This window comes from Macaca thibetana, chromosome 14 (assembly GCF_024542745.1).
Source record: "Macaca thibetana thibetana isolate TM-01 chromosome 14, ASM2454274v1, whole genome shotgun sequence".
In the NCBI taxonomy this organism is placed as follows: Eukaryota; Metazoa; Chordata; class Mammalia; order Primates; family Cercopithecidae; genus Macaca; species Macaca thibetana.
This window is the reverse complement of record NC_065591.1, coordinates 42450327-42456439: the sequence shown is the minus strand read 5'-3', so window position 1 is coordinate 42456439 and position 6113 is coordinate 42450327. Positions and strand designations below refer to the sequence as shown.

Sequence of the window (6113 nt, the reverse complement as noted above, 5' to 3'; positions counted from 1 at the left end):
CCGGGACTTGCCATATTTCCCTGATTATTCAGAACAAGATCTCCAGTGGATTGACAAGCTTCCCCTGAAACAGATCCAGAATGGGTGGTGGACTGATACTAATGACCAAACCATCCTACCAGAAAAATTAGGACAACAAGTGTTAGAACACATCCACCAAACCACCCACCTGGGTGCTCGGCGGATAATAGACCTGATCAGACGCTCTAAGCTCAAATTCAGACATACAGCCAAGATGGCCAGCAACATCGTGACAAGGTGCAAAGTCTGCCAGCTTAACAACGCCTACTCCCAATCCCAGGCTGCAACGGGAACAAGGCTCAGGGGAACGAGGCCCGGTATCTACTGGGAAGTAGATTTTACTGAGATAAAGCCAGGAAAATACGGGTATCGGTACTTACTTGTCTTTGTAGATACTTTTTCAGGGTGGACTGAAGCATTCCCCACCAAGAAAGAAACTGCTCAGGTTGTAGCAAAGAAAATCCTGGAAGATATCCTCCCCAGCCTTGCAGAAAATTCATCAAGAAATCTGGCCCAAGCTGAAGGAACTATACTAGACCGGTCCCCCGCCGACACCCCATCCGTACCAGCCGGGAGACTGGGTCCTAGTCAAGCAACACCGACAAGAGACCCTAGAACCCAGGGGGAAAGGACCACTCCAGGTACTCCTAACCACACCCACCGCCCTAAAGGTAGAAGGCATCGCATCGTGGATCCACTACTCCCACGTCAAGCCAGTGGACCCAACCTCCGATCTTCTGGGACCAATCACGGCGGCGGCTGAAGCACCAGACACGTGGACTATGGACAGAGCTAGGAACAACCCCTTAAAACTCACCCTGCGCCGGCAGCATAGTTCACTGCAAACATGCAGTTAGGTAGTCTTACCCTAACGTTAGTCGCCCTAGTGGCCGCTGGAGAAATCACAAAACCAGCTCATAATCCCTTTGTCTGGAGATTCTGGCTTTATGAAAACCGAACCCACCCTGGGCAACCTCATAAGCCCGGAAAATTATTGGCCAGTGCTGATTGCCCTTCCTCAGGGTGCAACAGCCCAATTCTACTAAATTTTACTGGTTTTCAAATAGCCAAACCTATGACACCAATAATATGCTTTAAGTTTGATCAGACTAAATACAATTGTAAACACTATTGGTGGCACCAAAATGCCGGCTGTCCTTATAACTATTGTAACATCCATAGACCCCGTTATTGGGGAGAGAGAAAACAGTTAGACCCTAAGTGGCCCTTCCATCGTAGACGGGATAGAGACTTTTCATATACATGGATAGTTAGAGACCCCTGGAACTCCCACTGGACCACGCCTCAACATGGGGCTGTATACTACTCCCCCTCCTCCACATGGCCTAGCAGTCACCTCTATCTGTGGCGAGGCCTAGTGCAAGTACTGCCCCTGGTCCACGGGAATATCCAACGACAGGAAAACAGACTAACACAAGACTTACGTCCTTTCTCCTGGTTGAAGTTATTACAAGAAGGACTAGAACTTGCTAACCTTACAGGACTTCATAGCCTGTCTGGCTGCTTTCTGTGCGCCACTCTAGGGCGTCCACCGCTAACCGCTGTCCCTCTGCCATGGGGATCCTCTACCTTTGCCCAAGCTAACAACCTCCGAAACCTCTCATATGCTCCTATCCTGAACGTGCCCCTATACCTAAACCCCAGTCAGGAGAAGTTTCCCTACTGTTTCTCAGGAACCAATTCCAGCCTCTGCAGCATCACTGCAACGCCCCCTAATATCACCTTAAGGGCTCCATCAGGCATATTCTTCTGGTGTAATGGAACCTTATCTAAGAACCTACCTAGTCCTTCTGTTAATAACCTACTGTGTCTCCCTGTCACATTAGTTCCCCGGTTGACTCTACTAACTGCTGGCGAGTTCCTAGGGTATACCGGTAACTGGACTAGTGCTGTTATTCACCCAGACCCTAGACCAAGACCTGCACGAGCCATATTTCTCCCCCTCATTGCAGGAATCTCCCTCACCTCATCCTTCATTGCGGCCGGACTGGCGGGGGGAGCCCTAGGTCACACCCTCATAGAAAGTAACAAGTTGTACCAACAATTTGCCGTTGCTATGGAGGAGTCGGCTAAGTCCCTTGCCTCCCTTCAGCGGCAGCTCACGTCCCTAGCTCAGGTAACCTTGCAGAACCGGAGAGCCCTAGACCTACTCACTGCAGAAAAAGGTGGTACATGTATATTTCTAAAAGAAGACTGTTGTTTCTACATAAATGAATCAGGACTTGTAGAGGACCGGGTCCAACAGTTACGCAAATTAAGCACTGAAGTAAAAACACGGCAGTTTGCTTCAGCTGCAGACCAATGGTGGCATTCCTCTATGTTTTCTCTGTTAGCCCCCTTCCTTGGACCCCTGCTAAGTCTACTATTTCTGCTTACCGTAGGACCTTGTGTTGTTAACAGAATTTTACAATTTGTTAGGGAGAGATTTGACACTGTACAACTCATGGTCCTCAGAGCCCAATACCAACCTGTAAACGCTGAAACAGAATCAGACTTGTAAGACCCAAGATTGGCTCTAAAGATACCTGAAAAGAAGGGGGGAATGAAAGGAGCTGGGCACATTCCTCAGCCCCGGGCTCAAAACTCCCTGAGCCTAGCACAAACACATCCCATCCTCCCATCCCACCACCATATATCTCTCAAACTCCCTGAGCCCAGTACAAACACCACCTGGAAAGTCTCCGATAAGGGGACAGCCATTCAAGGTTACTGAAAGCGCAGGAGCCAAAAGAATTTCTTTGTTCCCCTGCAACTTTCGGGCTATAAAAAGCAAACACTCGCATTGTTCGGGGCCCTCTTGTATACTGTGTAAAGGAGGGACCAGGTTCGAACTTGTAGTAAAGATCCTTGCCACTTGGCTTTGACTCTGGACTCTGGTGGTCTTCTTTGGGGAACAAACAGTTTGGGCATAACACTCAAGTTAAGTGTATAATGATTGCCTATTTACGGAAAAAAGTCACCAAATACTAAGAAAGTATATACAACTGAGAAATAGTCACAAAAATATGGTAAAATAACTAAATAGACTAGTAATAAATTACAACCTGAATTTCCTACACATGTTCTTTCATTTTACAGTGTAGCCACATTAAACATACACAAACTCCCAAATTGCCTTACTATAGGATCAGTTTATACATGTCTTTAATCCAAAACAACAAAAATAACAATACAGCACACTATGTCCCTCTCTTGAAAATTCACAGTACACACTGGTACATTAAATCTACTAAACAATCTTTGTAAATATTTTGCAAAATATTTACTGAATATTTACTGATTTCAATGAGCCCATGACATCATTTTTGTGTGTCATTAACATTCTACTATTTCATGAAATGTGCTTTGGGAAATACTCCTCTGAGTAATGATATTTATTCAGTTAGATATCATTTTTATTGAGCATCAGTATGTGCAGGAATGAGAGAATCATGGCCTCTGCCTTTCTAAACTATTTTTTGGGGAGCGGGGAGACAGAGAATAAATAAATTATTAGGTGAAAGAATTAAGTTTGATGTAGGTGCTCTGAAGAAATTTAACAGGGAAATATACCAAAAAATAATTGAGAAGAGAAAGACCTATCTGAGGAGAGTGACATCAGAGTGTTAGTTATTAAAGAGATAGACAGGGTATAGTCCATGCAGAGCCTTACAGGTTCATGGTGAATGTTTTGTTTATTTTGTGGGAATGGAACAAAGGGTTTTGAGCATCATGATAATGAAATCTGGTTTATATTTATGAAGCATATTCTGACTGCTTGCTATAGGGAGAATGGAAGGAAGAGAAACAAGAATAGAAAAAGGGAAGCTGAACGTTATTGAAATTGTTGATTGAGATATGAGAATGGTACAAGCCAGAGTGGTGACAGTAGAGAGAGATAAGAATGAACAAATCAAAATGCATTTTGGAAGTAAAACTGCTAACAGGATTTGCTAGGGGATTTCATGTGGGGACTAATGGAATAAGGAGAATCAAGTATGACTCCTTAAATTTCTGGATTTGAATTGTTGGATGAATAGCGATGTCATTTACTGTATTAATGAAAAGTGGAAGAGGAATAGATTCAGTGAGGAAAAAGTCAATTCTTTTTAATGTTACATTCAAGATGGTTTTTATTTTTTTTAGTATTGTATTTTATTAAATATATTTATATGCCACAAAAATTATTTTAGTGACAACTACCAGGAAAGTACAAAATCACTTAATAACTGGTTTTCTACACCTTGATTTGTCAAGGAACTCATAGGCAAATGGAAAGTAATAAGTACTGACTGCTGTTACTTACTACAGTGAACAGTTTTGAGAACAAGAAGAAAACCTGTAACACTGAAAATTGCTTTATATCCCATTCACAGATCTCTTTAAAAGGTCTACTTTAAAAATAAATCACATAAAGAATTATTCAGACTTGTTTGGTGATGCCTCAACTTCAGAACATTTGCAAGGAAATCACATGTAAAAGCAATTATCTCAATACAATTAAATCCTATTAAAGAAAAAAGTTTCCTTCAAAACAGTGGTTCCCAAAATTTAGCATGCATCAGAATCTCCTGAGGGAAGCTTGTTAAAATACAGAATGCTGGCCTCCTCCCCAGAGTTTGCTACAAGTTTGCAGGCCGTTCTGATGTTGGTGTGGGCACAACACTTTGAGAACCACTACGATCTAGTCTCTAGAATTCAAACTAATAAGCAATGCTCATATGTCTTTGCTTTTTCTAATAGTAAATAAATAGAACATTTCAGGTAGCTGCATCAAACTTTAAGCCTTTAGACTCTTGAAATGTTACCTTGGCTCACATAACTGTGAGTTCAAAAGACAGAACTAAAGGACAGTCCTGAATAATCTATGACTACATGAAAACATTTATGTACATGCCCTCTACAAAATGTGTTTAGAAAACATAGTAACTATTAGGTACACGACCTTGCTCCTATTTTCCCCATTGTTCTTCCTCATAGAAAATTCAACATGAAATTATAAAGAGTACTGTACTCAGAATAAGAACTTCATCTGTCATAAATGTATACATAAATATCAGTGAGTTGTCATACTCAAGACTCAGACTCAGGAACTTCTTCATCAGGGCAGCAGTAATATTCCACAAAACATATTTGTCCATCTTCATTTCTAATCATATACTGTGATGAAAGGAAACCTCTGTTATCTGTCCGAATAGATACCTTACAAGATAGGACTAATGCCTTTGTAGAGGGTTTCAGTAAAGAAATCTTGTATCTGTTGACTTGGATTTGATTACAATGAAATGCTTCCATCAAATCAGAATCTTTGGGATAGTCAAGGTGGGAACTTCCTGCATTTCCAAAAGTAGATAACCTGAAATAAGGCTTGTCAAGAGACATTGTAATTTGTAGGACTTCGCTCATCATATCCAATTCAGAAAATGCTTCACGGAGCCCCTCTGACTGCAGAATAATTTTATTAATAACATTGGTGCTGCAGAAATCAAAATCCAAGGTGTCCTCAGGGTCCTGTGTATTGATTTTGCAGACTGTTACCACTCCTCCTTCTTCCAGAAACAGCCTCAAAGGGTAACCATAACCTTGGTAACACATCCGAAGTGCAGTTAAAGTCCCTGAGTAAAAGCATTTGCTTGCACACACTTTGCATTTTCCACTGTTACTTTGATACCATTTTTAGTTGCGAAACACGTGGCATGCTCTCAGAAATCAATAGCTTTCAAGATAGTGGAGAGATTCCTAACGTTGTCAAGGCTGGCCACAAGGCTGTCCTGATCATCCTCATCTTGGATCTGCTGGGTCAGAAGGGGCATCGTCCACTGCCCATTTGGCCCGGAGGGCAATGCTCCTGGGGCCAACAACTGCTCGGCGGATCGCGAAACACCTTTGTGGTGGGGGTCTGGACTCCCGAGAGACCTTCCCAGGAAAGTCCCTGAGGAGGAGCTAGACGGCTCCGAGAAATCGCGGAGGAAGTGGAGCCGGTGTCAAGATGTTTTTTAGACAGCCAAGCGGAGATGTCAAGTAAATAGTAGATGATTCAAAATACAGAGAAAATGTTTGACTTGGGATACACATTTCTAAGTTATTAGCAC

At 42.5% G+C, this 6113-nt stretch overlaps 1 pseudogene; it reads right to left on the bottom strand.

Moving 5' to 3' along the window:
• Nucleotides 1–5094: 5094 nt before the first annotated feature.
• Nucleotides 5095–5834, bottom strand: LOC126934695 (cell cycle checkpoint protein RAD1-like; annotated as a pseudogene).
• Nucleotides 5835–6113: the final 279 nt, after the last annotated feature.